The sequence below is a fragment of the Triturus cristatus genome, chromosome 8 (assembly GCF_964204655.1).
Source record: "Triturus cristatus chromosome 8, aTriCri1.1, whole genome shotgun sequence".
Lineage (NCBI taxonomy): Eukaryota > Metazoa > Chordata > Amphibia > Caudata > Salamandridae > Triturus > Triturus cristatus.
In genome coordinates, this window is record NC_140591.1 from 387,476,700 (window position 1) to 387,494,586 (window position 17,887).

The 17,887-nt window shown below is 44.6% G+C and overlaps 1 protein-coding gene across 2 annotated transcripts in view; it reads right to left on the reverse strand.

Moving 5' to 3' along the window:
• Positions 1-15,575, reverse strand: part of TRPC4 (transient receptor potential cation channel subfamily C member 4) — a 1,369,656-nt gene extending 1,354,081 nt beyond the window's left edge. For both annotated transcript variants that reach the window (XM_085621757.1, XM_085621758.1), the window contains exon 1: positions 14,940-15,575. The gene's annotated coding sequence lies outside the window, so the exon portion shown is untranslated. The remainder of the gene's footprint in view (positions 1-14,939) is intronic.
• Between the last annotated feature and the right edge of the window lie 2,312 nt (positions 15,576-17,887).

The window sequence follows — 17,887 nt, forward strand, 5'->3', positions numbered from 1 at the left end:
GTTCCCATGAGGCACAGGGTCAGACTGATTTGCATATGGCCATGTCTGAACTGGGGTGGCAGAGTGGGCTAAAGAACGGTGATGGATTAAACCCAGATCAGTTGACTGGGGGTGAGTGCTTGCAATGTTCAACACTCCGTCCATCATTTCCTTTGGTTTTTGCTTTGTTCGCCATAAGTTGGCAGGGTATGCTCAGACGTGAGTCCCTTGCTCATTTAGCCACTGGATTCAAGCAAGCCTGGCTGAAGACGGCTGAAATGCCAGAAACCAATCCTAGGAAGCTTGTTTGTGGTCCAGGGAAGACATGGCTTGGCAGTTCGGGCTGGACTGTTCCCATGAGGCACAGGGTCAGACTGATTTGCATATGGCCATGTTTGAACTGGGGTGGCAGAGTGGGCTAAAGAACGGTGATGGATTAAACCCAGATCAGTTGACTGGGGGTGAGTGCTTGCAATGTTCAACACTCCATCCATCATTTCCTTTGGTTTTTGCTTTGTTCGCCATAAGTTGGCAGGGTATGCTCAGACGTGAGTCCCTTGATCACTTTGCCACTGGATTCAAGCATGCCTGACTGAAGACGGCGGAAATGCCAGAAACTGGTCCTAGGAAGCTTGTTTCCGGTCCAGGGAAGACATGGCTTGGCAGTTCGGGCTGGACTGTTCCCATGAGGCACAGGGTCAGACTGATTTGCATATGGCCATGTCTGAACTGGGGTGGCAGAGTGGGCTAAAGAACGGTGATGGATTAAACCCAGATCAGTTGACTGGGGGTGAGTGCTTGCAATGTTCAACACTCCGTCCATCATTTCCTTTGGTTTTTGCTTTGTTCGCCATAAGTTGGCAGGGTATGCTCAGACGTGAGTCCCTTGCTCACTTTGCCACTGGATTCAAGCAAGCCTGGCTGAAGACGGCTGAAATGCCAGAAACTGGTCCTAGGAAGCTTGTTTCCGGTCCAGGGAAGACATGGCTTGGCAGTTCGGGCTGGACTGTTCCCATGAGTCACAGGGTCAGACTGATTTGCATATGGCCATGTCTGAACTGGGGTGGCAGAGTGGGCTAAAGAACGGTGATGGATTAAACCCAGATCAGTTGACTGGGGGTGAGTGCTTGCAATGTTCAACACTCCATCCATCATTTCCTTTGGTTTTTGCTTTGTTCGCCATACGTTGGCAGGGTATGCTCAGACGTGAGTCCCTTGCTCACTTTGCCACTGGATTAAAGCAAGCCTGGCTGAAGACGGCTGAAATGCCAGAAACCCGTCCTAGGAAGCTTGTTTCCGGTCCAGGGAAGACGTGGCTTGGCAGTTCGGGCTGGACTGTTCCCATGAGGCACAGGGTCAGACTGATTTGCATAGGGCCATGTCTGAACTGGAGTGGCAGAGTGGTCTAAAGAACGGTGATGGATTAAACCCTGATCAGTTGACTGGGGGTGAGTGCTTGCAATGTTCAACACTCCGTCCATCATTTCCTTTGGTTTTTGCTTTGTTCGCCATAAGTTGGCAGGGTATGCTCAGACGTGAGTCCCTTGCTCACTTTGCCACTGGATTCAAGCAAGCCTGGCTGAAGACGGCTGAAATGCCAGAAACCCGTCCTAGGAAGCTTGTTTCTGGTCCAGGGAAGACATGGCTTGGCAGTTCGGGCTGGACTGTTCCCATGAGGCACAGGGTCAGACTGATTTGCATATGGCCATGTCTGAACTGGGGTGGCAGAGTGGGCTAAAGAATGGTGATGGATTAAACCCAGATCAGTTGACTGGGGGTGAGTGCTTGCAATGTTCAACACTCCGTCCATCATTTCCTTTGGTTTTTACTTTTAGAAAGTAGGCATTTTCTTGTCAAACCATTCAAAGTTGCCTCTGCTAGGCTGTGTATTCCCTGTCTGGAGTTTGAGTGACAGGGCTGGGGAATTCCCGGAGACAGGGTGAGTCCCCTCACTGGTGAATAGAGAGATCTGCATCTAGATGGGAGGGAGGAGTTGCACCTGGGACCTGAATAGGACAGTGCCTGCCCCCCACAGTGCTGGCTCCACCCCCTGTGGTGCGTCTGATGTCTCTGCCCTGCACTGTGAAAGGAGAAAAGTAATCATGTCAACAAAGTGCTCCAGGGCTGTGCATTCCCTCCACAATGCTGGCTCCACCTCCTGTGGGGCGTCTGATGTTTCTGCCCTGCACTCTGAAAGGAAAGAAGGATTCATGTAAACAGAGTGCTCCAGAACTGGTTTGGACTGGGCAAAGGCCCCTCTGCCCTCAGAGGACAAAGGATTTCTGGGTATAAATATTGGGGCCCTGATCCCAAGAATTTAGATCACTTTGGGAAAACAAGAAGAACCTCTGCTGAGGGAGGAACCAGAAGAAGCTGAGGAGGAAACTATCCCTGAAACTGGGGGACTGGCCTGCAGTGGTTGCCTTACTGCAAAAGAGAGGAGAAAGGAACTTTGTGTGTACTTTTGCTCAACTTGTGAAGGATCTTCAAGGGCTTGGAAAAGAGCTTGCCTCCTGCTGAAGTCTCAGGAACAATAGACTTCAGCCCCCAGCTCCCCAGAGTTCTTTGGAAGTGCCTGCTGCTGTTGTTGGGCCTTCTGAGGGACTGCATGTCGCAAGGAGCTGGAAGCACGACTCAAGAGGGAGAAGCATGTCGCTGTCAGAGCTGTTGTCGTTGCATCTCGTAAAGTGTGTCGCCGCTGCAGCATCGCATCGAGTGGAAGCATCTCGTATCATCCAGGAAGGGTCCCGCAACACCGAAGTAGTGTGTCGCCATCGTAGCTGACGCATTGCACCGCATCAAGAAAGGCGCCTCCCATCCACGGAGAAGCGTGCCGCCGTCAGAGCTGCTGTCGTCGCATCGTGTAAAGGGGTGTCGCTGCTGCAACATCGCATCGAGCGGAAGCGTCTCGCAAACGTTGGAGAAGAGTGTCGCTGCCAAGGCCGCTGTCGTCGCATCGCGTAAAAGGGTGACGCCGCTGCAGCTGATGCATCGAGTCGAGTCGTCTCGCAACTTCGGAGAAGCGTTCCGCATCTGGAAGATCTCCACGTCTTTATTTCTTTGCACCAAAAACTTCATCGCATCAACATCGTTGCAACACTTTTGTTGCCCTGCGTGTCGCATCTAAAAGGTACATTGACTGAAAGTGTCACACTTAAGAACTTAAGAGAACTAAGCAAAATTCTACTATCTAAAGTAACAGTATTGTGTGTTTTTGTCGTTTAATGGTCTTGTGGTAAATCTATATAAAGAATACTTATTTTTGATATGAAGCCTGTGTGGTGTCCATTTGTAGTGTTCTCACTTAGTTACTGTATGTGTTCACAAATGCTTTACACACTGCCTCTGAGATAAGCCTGTCTGCTCGTGCCAAGCTACCAAGGGGGTGAGCAGGGGTTATTTTGGGAGTGTACCCCCTTACCCTGACTGTAGGAGGAGGTCCCTATTTGTCACAAGTGCATACCTGTGCCAACTAGAGACCTCCAAGTCTAACACTCTCTACTCTGAGAGTCGTGTGTGTAAGAGGTGCACTAACCAAGTTTTCGCCACAGTAGGACAGACGATAGGACACTAGTGGCAGATGACAAATCGTGGTTGGTGCCCAATATCCCCTGGAAGTCCTTTCCCCTCTCGAATATGCAGCAACAGTATTATTTTCATATTTTGCAATCCTAAACTATGCTTGTAGGCCACTCGACTCAGACTTGATATTCTGAGCTTCAACTTTGAGATCTAATTTTAGCTGTTGTGTTGCATTTTTTTGTTAATGCGATAAGTCATAATGTATCATGGCAGGAGCTGGACCATACCCAATTGATGGAGTTGCCCGAAGCACAACCTGGTGATTCGAAAGCCTGAAACCTTTTTAGGGTTATGTCAAAAATGAAATTCTGGTCATAATCAGCATTTCATCCAAGAAAGTCCATTGCTTAAAAATCAATATTTATTTTCTTGTGGCTATGTTGAATTCTTCCAATCCATTAAATTCAGAAACATTCAGTACTCCTATCATGGAGAAACACCATCCAAGTCATCATGGTGCCGTTAATGTACTTGATAACCGTAGTGCTTGCTCATTGAACTAGTTAAGTGTGCACACCAATATCGATTAAGTAGTTCAACAATTAGTCATTTAAATACAACAGATGATTTCACGGAGACCACAGACGTTTATTGTACTGCACATAATGGACAAGAGTAATGTGCATTTCACTGCATCCCAGAGCACTGTCAAAGTCCATGGTGTAACCATAAAGTAAATAGAAACCAGTCAACTGAACTATACCTCTGATCTATGAATTTGTCCCACATCTAGGATTCATGATTACGGTTTCTCCAGTCTGCTAAAGTTAAATATGCGCAATCATTACAGCTATTTGAAGTTTAGTCGGTCTGTAGTTAAAGAGGTGTGTATAGTGAGAGCAATTAAAGTCACCATTCAAAATTATGAAAGAACAAATCGGTTGTGTTCCTTGAGTTTTGACACCTAATAGAACAAACAAGAATGATAGTATGCAAAAGTGTACGAAGAAATCCTCTTGAAGCTTTAAGACCAGCAGCTGAGAAACATATACGTATATAATATTCTCCCTACAGGCATGATTCAAACATATAGGAGCTGGGATTACTGCATAGCATGCTACCTTGAGCTAAGGCTTATGGCAGTTTCCTAGCTACTGGTAGTGATGAAAAGGTATTTCAAACCTTACGAAAGCTAGCTTTATCTCAATGTCTTTCTTCACTTGTAGCACTTTCAGTGACCCTCTTTGAGTGTTGGGCTGGGCTTTCTAGAAGTTTGGCACTACCAGATGGGGCAGCTTGAAAGGGCCAGTGTGTGAACCATTGTTTGGGTCGGGATCAAAAAAAGCAACCCACCCAATTGCCTTCTCAAGATGATTTGGCATTGCTAGTCTACCTGAAAGTCCAGTTCAACACTGCAGCCTTACACTACCTTGTTGCTGACAATCTCTTACCTATTTTTGCGCCCACTTATGCACTGAATCACATACTTCACGCCAGAGGTTTCATCATGAGGCTAGGATTTTAATAATGATGAACTGTCCTCTATAAATCCTAAAATGGCATGTTGATCCTGTATTCCTTCCTGCCCTGTGATCTTCAGCAAGGGTCTCCTTTCATTGGCCTGCAATTAAGTAGAAACACATGATTTACAGAGGAGATCCCAAGCTATCAAAATATTAAATCAAACCACTACATAAACTTTCAGAATACAATTTGTATCTCCACTCCTCTGGGGTAGTTCGCTGTAACGTGGTATTCTGTTCCATACTGCTCTGTATTGGCAAGATTATTTCACCAACTTTTTCATTGTAGGGCAAAAAACAACAGGCTTATTGCTAGACAAATGGTCCAAGGTCCAGGCTGCTGGTTCTTCCATGACTCCATCCACATTCTATCTACATAACACATGTCCTGCCTTGGTTTTCAGTGTGAGGCCTGTGCACCACTGATATTCAGCCAGTCTTATGCCAAATATTTCAGCCCTGTTGATTCCATACGAAGGTCCATTTGTTGATCATATTTAGTAATAGTGTGGTTAGATGTTCTGGGTGTGTAAATGCTACCTTATCTGTAGGGCTTGCCAGACTGAAAATAAACGTCTGCACTCTTGTATGGCTCTTCCACAGTTGATGGGCAAGATGCCTCATTGATTATCAAGAACAATTCTTGATTAGCTGATAACATTTCCCTCCAGATTGTATCTCTAAATTCCAAATGTATCACGCATCCTTTAAATTAATTAAAAAATGCAAATGTGACAACTCTGTTACAAGAGATATATGCCCAAAATGGTTAAGATATTAGAGTCAACTAAAGATAAGTACAATAAAATACTTTACTGCGGTGAGGGGACAATAAAATTCCCTGATTTCACTGTTCACTCTTTTTAATACCATATAGCTTCCTGCCACATAAAAAGTTTAATTTGGTAACTATAATGTTTTTTAAATTTCACTAACTTTTCACAGGCCCCCATTTAGTTTAGAAGTTCATTCATCCCTGTCGTCAGGTGTATGCCCGCCCTCTACCAAACTGAGTTTCTAGAGGGGGAGGTTTTTTCCGATGATGAAGCATGACACCTGGTGGTGTGTGAGGCCAGTCCTTCACTTTTTATGAGATGTCCACACTCACAATTAAGTCTTAGAGCACCTCCGGTCACTACACTGCTAGCGGCCCCATTTGTGTTGAACATGGTCAGATTGGTCCCATATTCACGGACAAGCACTGGTGGACAGTGCACAGTGCACAACTGCATCAGCTTCAAGACTAGCTGCATTGCCTACAACCGCCACTGGGTGCCAGTGCAACATACAGAACCCTGATATTAACAGATCTGAAATAAAGTGCAAAATGCACATTTCAGAGAATCACAATCTATACAGAGGATCTGAGACGACATCCCACCAATGATCAGAATCGATAATTAATTAATTGTCTTCAGAAAGGAGTTGAAAATTCACCTCTTTAATTAGATACCTTCGTGCAAACCTGTAAGATAACTCTCAGCTTTATCGCCCCCTGCAGCCAAACCAAGAAATGAACTCACTTGGTCCTTCTTCCAACCTAAAGCCCTCTTATTTTACGCAGTCATGAATAATCCCCTGCACACACTACTGTACGCAGTTCTCTGTTCCTATCTAGAAAGGTTCATGCCATATGAGCTCCAAAAACATATATGCATGCTTAAAGTAATGCATTGAAACATCACATGTTTAATCTATCCCTTACAGTTCAGTTTCTTTGCCATCTCTTTTCTTTCACGTAGTTACTAACATGAGATTTTGACACATGGATAGGGTATTACAGCAATGATATATGGGGCTAGCAGAAGATATTGGAGAACCAGTCTTTCATTGGCCTGAATAACAGTGTTTGGTGCATGGAACACCAGTTCCCACCCTCTACTAGCCATCATAGCCTTGCAGAAGGGGGTGGGGGCTTCCATTGTACCTACTCTTGTGGTTATTTGATCTATTTCCCACTAATGGTTTGAATTACAGAAGATTCCTCCTCTATCTCTCAGCTCCATGTCTGGTGCTAGTCCTGCTTAAGGCCGCTTCTTGAAAAGCTAGGTGCTAGGAGAGCAAACGCTTCTTACAATCTATAGCTAAGGGGCTCAATGTAGCTAACGCAGCAAACAAGTTTACAATGCACGAGCCATATCATATACACTAAATTCAGCCATATAAACACTGCCAGCAGCTCCTTGAAATAAGTGTACCTGGAAGCAAGGGTGGGGTCCACCATAATATAATTTCGACTAATGCAAATTGTTTACTGTGGGATGGGAACAGGGCAGAAGGAACTGTTCTGATTTAAGAAGACTGTATTTTAAAAGTTGTGATTATCCAGGCTGAGCACTGGATACTCTTTAAGGAAAAAAAGCTAGAGGGTGGGACAAAACTTCATCAACCCCTGCATGAGTGTCACCCCACTGAAACCTTAAGAAAGTACATCGCCTGTCCCTCCGCAGAAACTGACATCGACTAGCATGTCTGAGAGGATTGCCGTTCACTTTGTCCATTCAGAAACTGACATTGACCTCTCCCCCATGCAAAAACTAACAGCACCCCTCGCTTGCAAATGCCAACCACACATCTTCGCTGGTGCTATCAAAAATCAGCTGCCAGGAAAGGACTCCACACACTCCTACTACAGATAGATTTCACTTGTTCTCTTCCCTTCGGGGGTAAACACTTCCCCTCTTTGCCACTGCCCAGCCCTTTAGAATGACATGCTCTCCACCCTTGCAGGAATTGATATCTGCCTCCATCTGTGAGAACTGAGAACAAAACAGCTACGAGTGGTCCATTGTGGTGAAGGTATGAAAATAAATTATGTGCGCGGAAATGGGGGCGGGGTTTAGGGGGAGGTGGACGATTTGTTAAAGTTGTTTTTTGAGTACTGTTTTCTGTACCAAGGTACTAGGGGTTTGGATCATGTGAATAACTCAACTATAAGACACCGCTTTATTCTAGGATTTATAACCTAAAATCTTAATCCTACAGTTACTATTGTTAACGTTGATCCTCTTGTAAATAGGCACCTAGTAGAAGTTTAGCAGCTGTGACCGCTACAATCTTGATGACTGAATATCGGTTTCTTAAATTATGCATCATGTAAACCTTGAAATGTAATATAAAACAACTGATATACAAGAAATGAATTATGTGAGAGCGGTAGGATGTTGGTGAGCAGTGGGTTAAGGGAAGCAGATTGATTTTTACTGAGGGAGGGAATTGCGATCATGAGGTGAATGGAGTTATTGGTGTATCTGGTGAGGTGAAAGTGGGTAGTGTGTTAAATAAAAGTTTGGCTGTTGTAGGGTCCAGATATTTCATATTTCCACTCGTGTTTACTTTAGGATGAGAAAAATAAATGCATTAGGAAGAAAGACCCTCCCCTACAACCCTCCATTTAAGCAACATTGCATTCCAAAGAGGAAAACAGTATGGCCGTGTCTACTGCCATTGAGGTAAGTGCAAAGTCCTGCTTGATGTGGCACCGAAAAGTGGCATACATGACCAGCTGACAGCAGGAAACCCTGAACCTCCCTCTTGTAGCTCCTGTTGTGACCATGTATAATATGGATTTCCTGCAAGTAAGTGGAGCTGTAATAAAACGTGATCCGGCAATATCTGTGTAGCTTTGGAAATTAAAGTTGGCTGAGTTGTATTTTTCTAGTGGGCGTGGTGTGTGGAACTGACGTGCCTATGTGGTAAGACATGGTGAGCGGTTGTTGAATGGAGAAAGTGCTTTGATTGGTGACTTTGGGAGGTGTTAGATATGTGCATCTCACTCGTTGGGTTCCCAGCAGGATGGCATGGCTCATCATCCCTATGTGGTTGATAGAAATGATATTGGATTACAGTAAACCTAATGAACTGCGAAACTCCCAAAATTCAATTACATGTGATACATTAAACTAACTTATATTGCATATCTTCCAACTCATGCGAAAATAAAGAGCCTTATAAATTACAGATAAAAAAAATAAGTCTAAAACCAAAGCAAAATTTTAAAAAAAACATTTTCGGGGGAAAAATCATGATTACATAATATTTCAATAAATATTATTGATCATAGTCAGTCCAAAATTTACAAGAAGCGTCACTAACAGAGTTAAGGGACCATGGCCCACCCCATAACACACTCAGCAAAAATAGCCCTAAGATCCGTGCTGGTTAGTAAAAGACGCTTCTAAATGGGGTGCAGTGGGCTTCTTACAACCCTGGAGCCACTACACTTGCCTCACAAATAAGGGCTATGGTCCTGAAAGTTATACATTATTTTGCTGCAGAATGAAAAGATGGCTAAATCTCTGTCTGTTCTCAAAGCTGTGTTATTTCAGAGCCCTATGAAACGAAACATACCAGCAATCAAAGGAGAGCAAACACAAAGCAATAACCGTCATTCGGTTTGCCAACATTTTATTGAAAATAAATCTTTAACGTGCATCTGAAACGGTTAGTGAATAGTGATTATTAAAATGGCCGAAAACATTTCTCGAGCCAAGCTTGGGCTACACAGCTAGTTTGTAATGTCCAATCACAACCTGGGAAATGAATAGCTGAGCGCTAATTGGTCAATTATCATCGTGAGAAATTAAATGGGCAATAAAGATTCAAATCAAAGACAATGAGTAACACATTTCCTTCTGTAGCATTTATTTTGAAACAGTAAACTAGGAGAACTGAGTTGCCTGTTGTGGGCTGAAACTGTTCGTTTGAGGTCTATGGCTCATTAGGTTTCCGAGTATGTGAAGTCACAGCGCTGCAAATTGAATAAATAATGAGTTGGATTTTGTACATTCAGATTTCAGTTGTCTGAATTTAGAGGCAGTAATATTTCACAGAGGAAAACAAAAGGTGACGTATAAGTTGTCACTGGTAATACTGTGTGTGGTTCACAATCTAGTCTATCCTTAATTTAATTTGCCCACCATCCCATCTCACACATGACTCAGCCATGATCAAATCAGCCTTGGTCATGCTCCAATAGTAACACTCCAGCCAGGAATGCAACACGAGGTTTCTCTTTGAACAGGAATACAAGCAGCCCCAGACTGGTGTTGGCCTATCTCAGCCTTCTCCGTAGGGTACAGCTTGAGTCCTTTGCCACAGTTACCTCGGGCTCACATCTCAGCATAGCTGTCAAACTTAGGGCATTGCGCTACGAGAAGCAAAAAGCGATGGATGGATTGCTTGAATTCATCTCAGCCACTGGCAATTACTCTCGCCTGCAATCCACTCCCCCGTTCCTGTGCCCACCATGCCACTTCAGAGAGAAACCAGACATATGCAAATCAGCCTTGGTCCAGCCCGAACTTCCAGGGCAGGTCCCATTTGAGTGGGAACACAAGCAACCCGAAATAGGTCTCAGCCTACGTGGTTCCCATTAGTGGGGTTCAGCGTGAGTCCTTTTGCACAGTGAGCATTGGATCCATTTGTGGGCATCTGGGCAAGCCCATTCCACTCAAAGATGCAAAGTACTCTGGAAAAAGTGGCACTGCACAAAATAAAGAGTCCTGCTGCCAACTTAAAGTTCACTGATGGGACCACAACTTAAGAAACCCAAAACACCGTGGAGGCTTCGTACGGTATATATATATATATATATATATATATATATATATATATATATATATATATATATATATATATAATAGGAAAGATAAAACAAACATGGAATACTTTAGAGGCTGACTGACCAGTCCATCGATAAGCAAGAGAAGGAACAGGCATCTGAACTCCTATTTTTGAGAGCCACAAGTGAGCGACATGTAATTGAAAAATCCTACAGCTAGTAAATGTCTTTTCAAGAGGTAGCCTTTTTCGAAATGCAGACCTGTCACATTGCCTAGTATTAAAGCAGAGAGGGGTGTCTGTAGGATTAACTCACTAAAGGAATTCTACACAGAAGCTGCGGTCAGGCTTGGAAAGAATGCCAACAGGTGTGGGCAACGAGTGGGAATTACAATGGTGGATACACGTATCGTAATATTGAACGCGCATAGTGCCCGTACTACTGCACTGCCTCTTGGCGCTAGTAAGATGTGCTGACAGAAAAACTAATGACATGTGACGGGCACGTGTGAGTCATAGCAGAATGGGAGAGCGCGGTTAAATGGGGTGTAACTGTAGCCATGGAAACAAGCCAGCTAGAGGGGCCTAGCATGCCTCAGCCACCATCACGTTCTGTTTTTCCTTTGAAAGCATGCGAGGAGCTGGCACAGGCTGGGGTTTGAGCACAACACTTGCTTTGAACCAACGGCCATGGATCCGATGATGAATGTTATCCTCGCAGGCATGTTCAATGTACTCATGCTTTTAATTACTGCAGAACAATCAAGGACGGTATAGAGCCTTCCACAGCGAGAAACCAGACTTCCTTACATTAACTAGACAAACACATCTACACACATGTCAAACGAAAATCCGTTTTAGCCTTTAACTCCGAAGCTATTTGTGTTATTCTTGGTCTTAAACATATTTAACGCCGAAAAACAAAAAAACTGAAGGGCGGGCCTAAATAAATGTCATCTACATGGGCCTTCACACTCCACGTGGCTTAGCAGACTAATGCCTCTTCTGCAATAATGTATGCTTGACCCCGCTGTCACAGGTTCAAATCCTCATGACTGACCCCCCACCTTTCATCCATGTGGGGGTCGATAAAATGAGTACCCATGATTTGGTTTAAAAATCAGCATCGGTTATTCAGTGCCAAGAATCCCATTTGGGTGAATGTAGACTGTACGAATAAACACGTGGCCTTTGAAAGTTAGGGAATACTAGAGAAGATAGGCGATAAACTGAAAAACATGGAAAGGGGGGCACTGTCAAACTAACCAGACTGAAAATAAGAGATGAGACTTTAAAAGGAAACGACGTGCTTGGCAGGCAGTATTACAGATTTCTTTAAAACTAAAGGAGTTCAACAAATCATAGTCTGATGTTACATAGACATGGTATAATTAATAATGGTACATGGTACAATTAATAACGTCACATGATATAACACAACGCAATATAAATTAATGTAACATACCTTAATGTACAAAACGCGCGATATATTATATAATAAAGCAATACTTATTATTCTATATTCTGGGCTAATGATTTTTTATTGGAAAATTGTACATCATTTGATGTGTACAGTAACAAGTTAACAATCCATACTGATGTTCCTTCTCCAAACAATCGACCCATGAAAATATGTGCACACCCGGGGCTAAAGGACTGCACTGTTGTGGCAAGATGTGGGACATTAAAAGGAAATATAACAGGAAAGAAATACAGTACAACATACGTAGTAGCTTTTTCGTCACTGAACGTTTCAGATGTGTCCACAATTTAAAGACCTGCGACTTAAAGTATGATTTGTTTTTATTTTTCTTGAGTTGTGTGTGTTCCTTTAACATTTCTTGTTCAGTTTTGCTCCAAATTGAGCTTCAGTTGACTAATAAAAAACTTTGACTCAAATGGAAAAATAATCAAAACATTTTAATGAAATAAGAATGTATCGTTAAAAGTGTCATTAATGTGTACAGCGTTACTGTGGGGTGTACTACATACACTACTATACATAGTGTTGAAGTCACCAGTTCTTATTTTGTAAAGTATATGATGAAGGCAGGGGCTCAAAGATTTTCAAAGAAACCACCATAACTCGGTTAATCCAATACCAAGGGTGCTACTTCTGATTCTACCTCATGACTCTTTCTTCATCTCTACGCTACACTTCCCGTCTCTTTAGTATACTCTTATACTCTTGCAGGTTCTTTCCCATCACTGCTTTCTGTCTTTGTCACTTTTTCTACTTTTCTCTTCCTCCTTCTTTCTCCCTTTGCTGCCTCTCTCTCTGTTGCTGATGATGAAATTGAAGTCCAGGTTCTCAGACATGGCAGCAGAAGACCAACACCTGCAACCACGTGTACACATTAAAAACTGGGGTTCGTCCACAAACGGTTTGAGCATAGGTAGAACTTTCCCAATTGCGTTATTTCCTGTAGCGCCTCCACTGCTTTCCTCCCAGCTCTGGGCACTTTCACAGTGGTACTTCTACAGCAGAAAGTGTGCAGACTTATAGAAGGTGGACTAAGGACATTATGAAGAAGTCTGCATGCACATTTAGCAAATATGTAGGTTCTCAGTCGTGTTGCACAGTTCCAGATGCCTGCCTCATGTTGATGAGTCTAGGAGGGGAAGCTCCAAAGGATGGACAATTACGAATAGAAGAATGACCTCACTGAGCAACAGATGGCGACTCAGCTCTGGGAGATCCACCATAGGTACTTTCTCAGATGTTATGGCTGCAGTATATTCACAAGGCACCTGGGCTTCTGCCTGTGGAGGGCTTTTTGTGCCAGGGGAAAGGGTTTTCAAGTCTGTCTATGACTGGTTAGGTGCCAGCATACCGCTAGCAGGGACTAAGTGATGTGGCCGAATCTTTTCCATGTGACCCTCAGGCTGGCAGCAGGATTTGGGCATTTATGTAGCCTGGCCCTCGCTTTGGAAAATATAACTCCAGGGGTCTTGAAGGCTCTGTCCTCACCCAAGAATGCCCACAGAGAAAATATCCTTTAGTTCTAGAGTAGGAAAATTCATCCATATGCCCTGTATGCACCATCTCGCATAAAAACAAACCTACTACACAAATAACATAAAAAGTGCTGGATTTTGTATTACCGAATAGGAATATAGTTGCCTAAATTGAAGGGACTCTAATAGTTATGCTGAACATTTGGACTTCAGGAAGAAAAGTGTGAAATCTCGCCTCTTTGACCCCTTGGTCCCTCACTATATTAACCACGAAAATTATTAAGGCAAATCAGTTCAATCTAAGACTTTTCTCTCAACATTTTCATTTAACTTATATTTCTCATGTTGTATACATTGATAAACCAGTGCCAAGACCAACCAAACATTGATGTTAGATGGACAGGTAAGTAAAAAACGCTGCCACCCCTCATCCTCAGGCCAGAGGCGGGTGTGCTACGCCCTCTTGTGGCAGGGCTGAAATGTTGCCGCATCTCCGTGGAGTTGGTAACCTTTTAAATCCAGTGTGTATGACAAACTAAGGCTCTAAATGGATTTAAGGCGCTACACTTAATGTTCTTCAAAACACACCTAATCTACAGCCCACAATAAACCACGATAACGAGCAGTTCAGCAGCCTTTTAAATGATTCAACATACAAATAAAAATACGAAAAAAAATCAATTGCATTTCTTAGAGTGCATCAAATAGTCCAAATATCTGCTTTGCGTGAGATCTCGCTGTTGCTATACTGTTTTAGTGCACCTTGACACACACACCACCTGTTTCCTCATCTGCTTTCCAGAAAGGTTAAATCGATTTAATTACTCATCGTGCTTTGGTATTATCGGGAGCAAACGCATTAAGCAACATGCAGCCATTTGACAAACAAACTCACTTTAAGTTCATCAGGAAAAAAACTACAATTAAAGGATTACACTCTGTGGTTTTATCTACTTCGGCTAATCCCCGACATCATATCTACGGCGTTTCACATGCCCCCGTCGTTTGGTCAATTGTTAAAAAACATATATTTATAAATAAATAAATAAACGGTCATGCGGGAAAATATTTTCCATTTCACCCTGGCGTCCTCCAGGTGTCAGACTTCGCCAGCAGTAGCGAGAGACGCTTTTAGCGCTTGAGTTTTTGCAATACCAACACTCGTATTGCCGGCAATACAAAATGCATTTTATTAAGTGAAAGAGGGAGAGAGACAATTGCTAAATGGTGTCACCGCTTGCAAAAAAACCTACTCATATGACATCAAGGCTTAGTTTTAACTAAATAAAAGTAAGTTTTAAACACATTTTTGCGGGGGGGGGGGGGGGGGGGGGATTACCTCAAACTCAGCATCCCAAATACATAGACGAAGATATTGAAACGGCCGGAACTTACCTGGCATAATCTGCATGCATCACCGTGTGTCTTTTCAACATCCCGTTCCTATTTCCGATCTGTGCTAACATATTTTATTTTCCCTGAGAGGACTGCCTTGTTATTCCCTTCGTAAATTAAAACGATCCACGCAGGGTGAGGTGTAGCTTGCCTCAATCCCCCTTTTGCAGCTGCAGCGGTGTCTCCATCTTCCACACCTCCGGGCTGATTCTCTTTTTTATTCACTTCCACCCCAGACAGTTCTTCTTCTTTGCTTTTGTGCAACAGATGAGCGCACGGTCCTCTGACGCCTGGCGATGCGCGGAGGAGATGACAGCGTCGGGGAATCCCATGCCGCCTGCGGTAAAAGTAACACTTTTCTGCTCCGGAGATTGTACTTATTCAAAAAGGAAAAAGACGACAATGACAATAAAAGTGATATAGAAAAGGAAACAATTACTTTATCCTTCTTCTGCTCCCTGGTCTACCATTTGCACGTATCCATAGACACATTGGGCTCCTTTGGCTGGCTCTTCCCACAGAATAGCTGCCCGTCAGAGGAAATCAGCTGTGGGATTTTCCTGCGCGCTCCCTTTTGATCTCCTCAGCCTTTCCCAGCTCGCGCGTGCCATTGCCCTCTTCTCCCCCTTCCTGCCTCGCGCGGATCGCCTGGGCGCCTTTGGCGGCTTAGGTTCCTGATTGGTTTACGCTCGATGCTCCCTGATTTGCCAGCCCCGCTCTCTTTCCAGCTGGCTCTCCCCCGCTGTCAGTTCGAGTGGCTGCTGCGGAGCAGGGGACAGATTGTCTCAGCATCAGGTGAGCAGCAATTTATTTCTAAACACTCCGTAATTATGGCAACAGAAAGTGGTCTTGTACTTTTATGGTCTGTCTGTTGATGGGTGCAGGTCAGACACCCACGTGGCATAGGCAGTGCTTTAAATGGAAAAAATAAGTGCAGGTACTCACCAAAAATAAGCAGTGGATTGGGGGTGGAGTTTGGGGAGGGGCAAGGGGCGGGGCTATGTTTTTTACCTTTCTAAGCTTTGGGTGCAAAAAATAAGCATGCATTGTAAAAATGTCTAACCATTTACATACTACGTACCTAAGTTTATGGTTACAAAACAAATGTTTATCAATAAATGGCTCACTGACGAAACCGTACTAGTGCTGCAGTTTTAAAAAAAAGCATGAATGCATTGATTTAATCTAGAGGTCCGGGATTTTGTTTCATGCAAATCCCTTTCATTTAAATTGTTGATGTGCGAAGATTTGCGGGTGTTTAAAACAGTGGGCATGCTAACAAGCTGCATGCCCTGAACAATGTGGCCAGCACTCCCGCCTATTAGGTTTTATGGATACCTTCCGACCCCCTCTGAAAGACACCCTGCAGAGATACTCCACCTTTCACTCCAGAGGCTTTTGAACCAGCGCAGCCCAGGCTTCAGCTCAGTTTGAAAGGCGCTTTAACCCATTGCAGGCCGTGCAGAAAGAGCTGCCAAGGATGGAGCTCAGGAGCGCAGCACCAATCGCATCAAAACCTGGCCATCATGAGTACCGGTACTCTCCTTCTCTGAGGAAAGGTGCCGGTTCTCAAGGGGCGAAAATATAAAATTGCCGGTACTCAGTACCGGTGAGTACCGGCCTATTTAAAGCACTGGGCATAGGCGAATAGTTATATTTTTAGGTGCACTGCGCCGAGGTGTTTTTGTGTCCACTTAACAGAACTACACTTTCAGGAAACAATACTGTGAGGTAACTGGGTATACCAGAGAGAGCTGGTCATAATGCATCATTTGAATCCTGAGGGTCCCTAGGGTCCAACTAGCCCACTAGGTACCTCCATTAAGTGCCACAGAGCTGCGTTGCAGAGAGGTGTAAAAAGTGGTGCGGCCTGGACCACCTCTCTGCAACACAGCTCAGTGGCGCTTACTGGAAGCACCTGGTGGGCTAGTTAGCCCCCAGGGGCCCTCAGGATTGAAGGGGGATTATTTCCCCAACTTAAAACGTGCCATAGGGCGTGTTTGCACACGTCACCTCAGGCCCCGTCCCCTCCCTTCCCCACTGTGCAAACACGCCCTGTGGCCGTTTTAAGTTGGGAGATTAAGTCCCCTTGAATGCTTAGAGTCCCTAGGGGCAAAATAGCCCACTAGGTACGTCCAGTAAGAGCCATTGCAGAGAGGTGTAAAAAGGGGCACGGCCTGCACCACCTCTCTGCAACGCAGAGCAGTGGCGCTTACTGGAAGCACCTGGTGGGCTAGTTGGCCCCCAGGGTCCCTCAGGATTGAAAGGGAATTATTTCCCCAACTTAAAACGTGCCACAGGGTGTGTTTGCACACGTCACCTCAGGCCCCGTCCCCTCCCTTCAAAATTGTGTAAACGCGCCCTGTGGCCGTTCTAACTTGAGAGATTATGTCCCCTTGAATCCTAAGGGTCCCTAGGGTCAAACTAGCACACTAGGTACCTCCAGTAAGTGCCACAGAGCTGCGTTGCATAGAGGTGTAAAAAGGGGCGTGGCCTCAGAACACCTGTCTGCAACGCAGCTCCCTGGCGCATACTGGAGATACCTATTGGGCTAGTTGGCCCTCAGGGACCCTCAGTATTGAAGGGGAAGTAATTCCCCAACTTACAACTGGCCAGGGGGCGCGTTTGCAGAGTGCTGCAAGTAGGGGGCGTGGCCTCCGGCACAATGCCGGTCTTTTATTTATCTTACTTTTTTAAGAAGGAGGGCTGTGTGGCCCCCCTACATTTTCTAATTTATTGGCCCTGGGGACCCCATCCCCCAGGGCCTGCACCCTAATTTTTTTTGTTGAAAAAAAGAAATTTGGAAGGGGGCAGCGTGGCCACCCTCCCAAGGCCTTAATCGGCCCCGGGGACCCCAACCCCCAGGTCATGGCCTTTTTTTTTTTTTATTCTTTAGGAGGGGGGCTGCGTTGCTCCCCTCCTCAGGCCACTTATGGCCCCGGGGACCC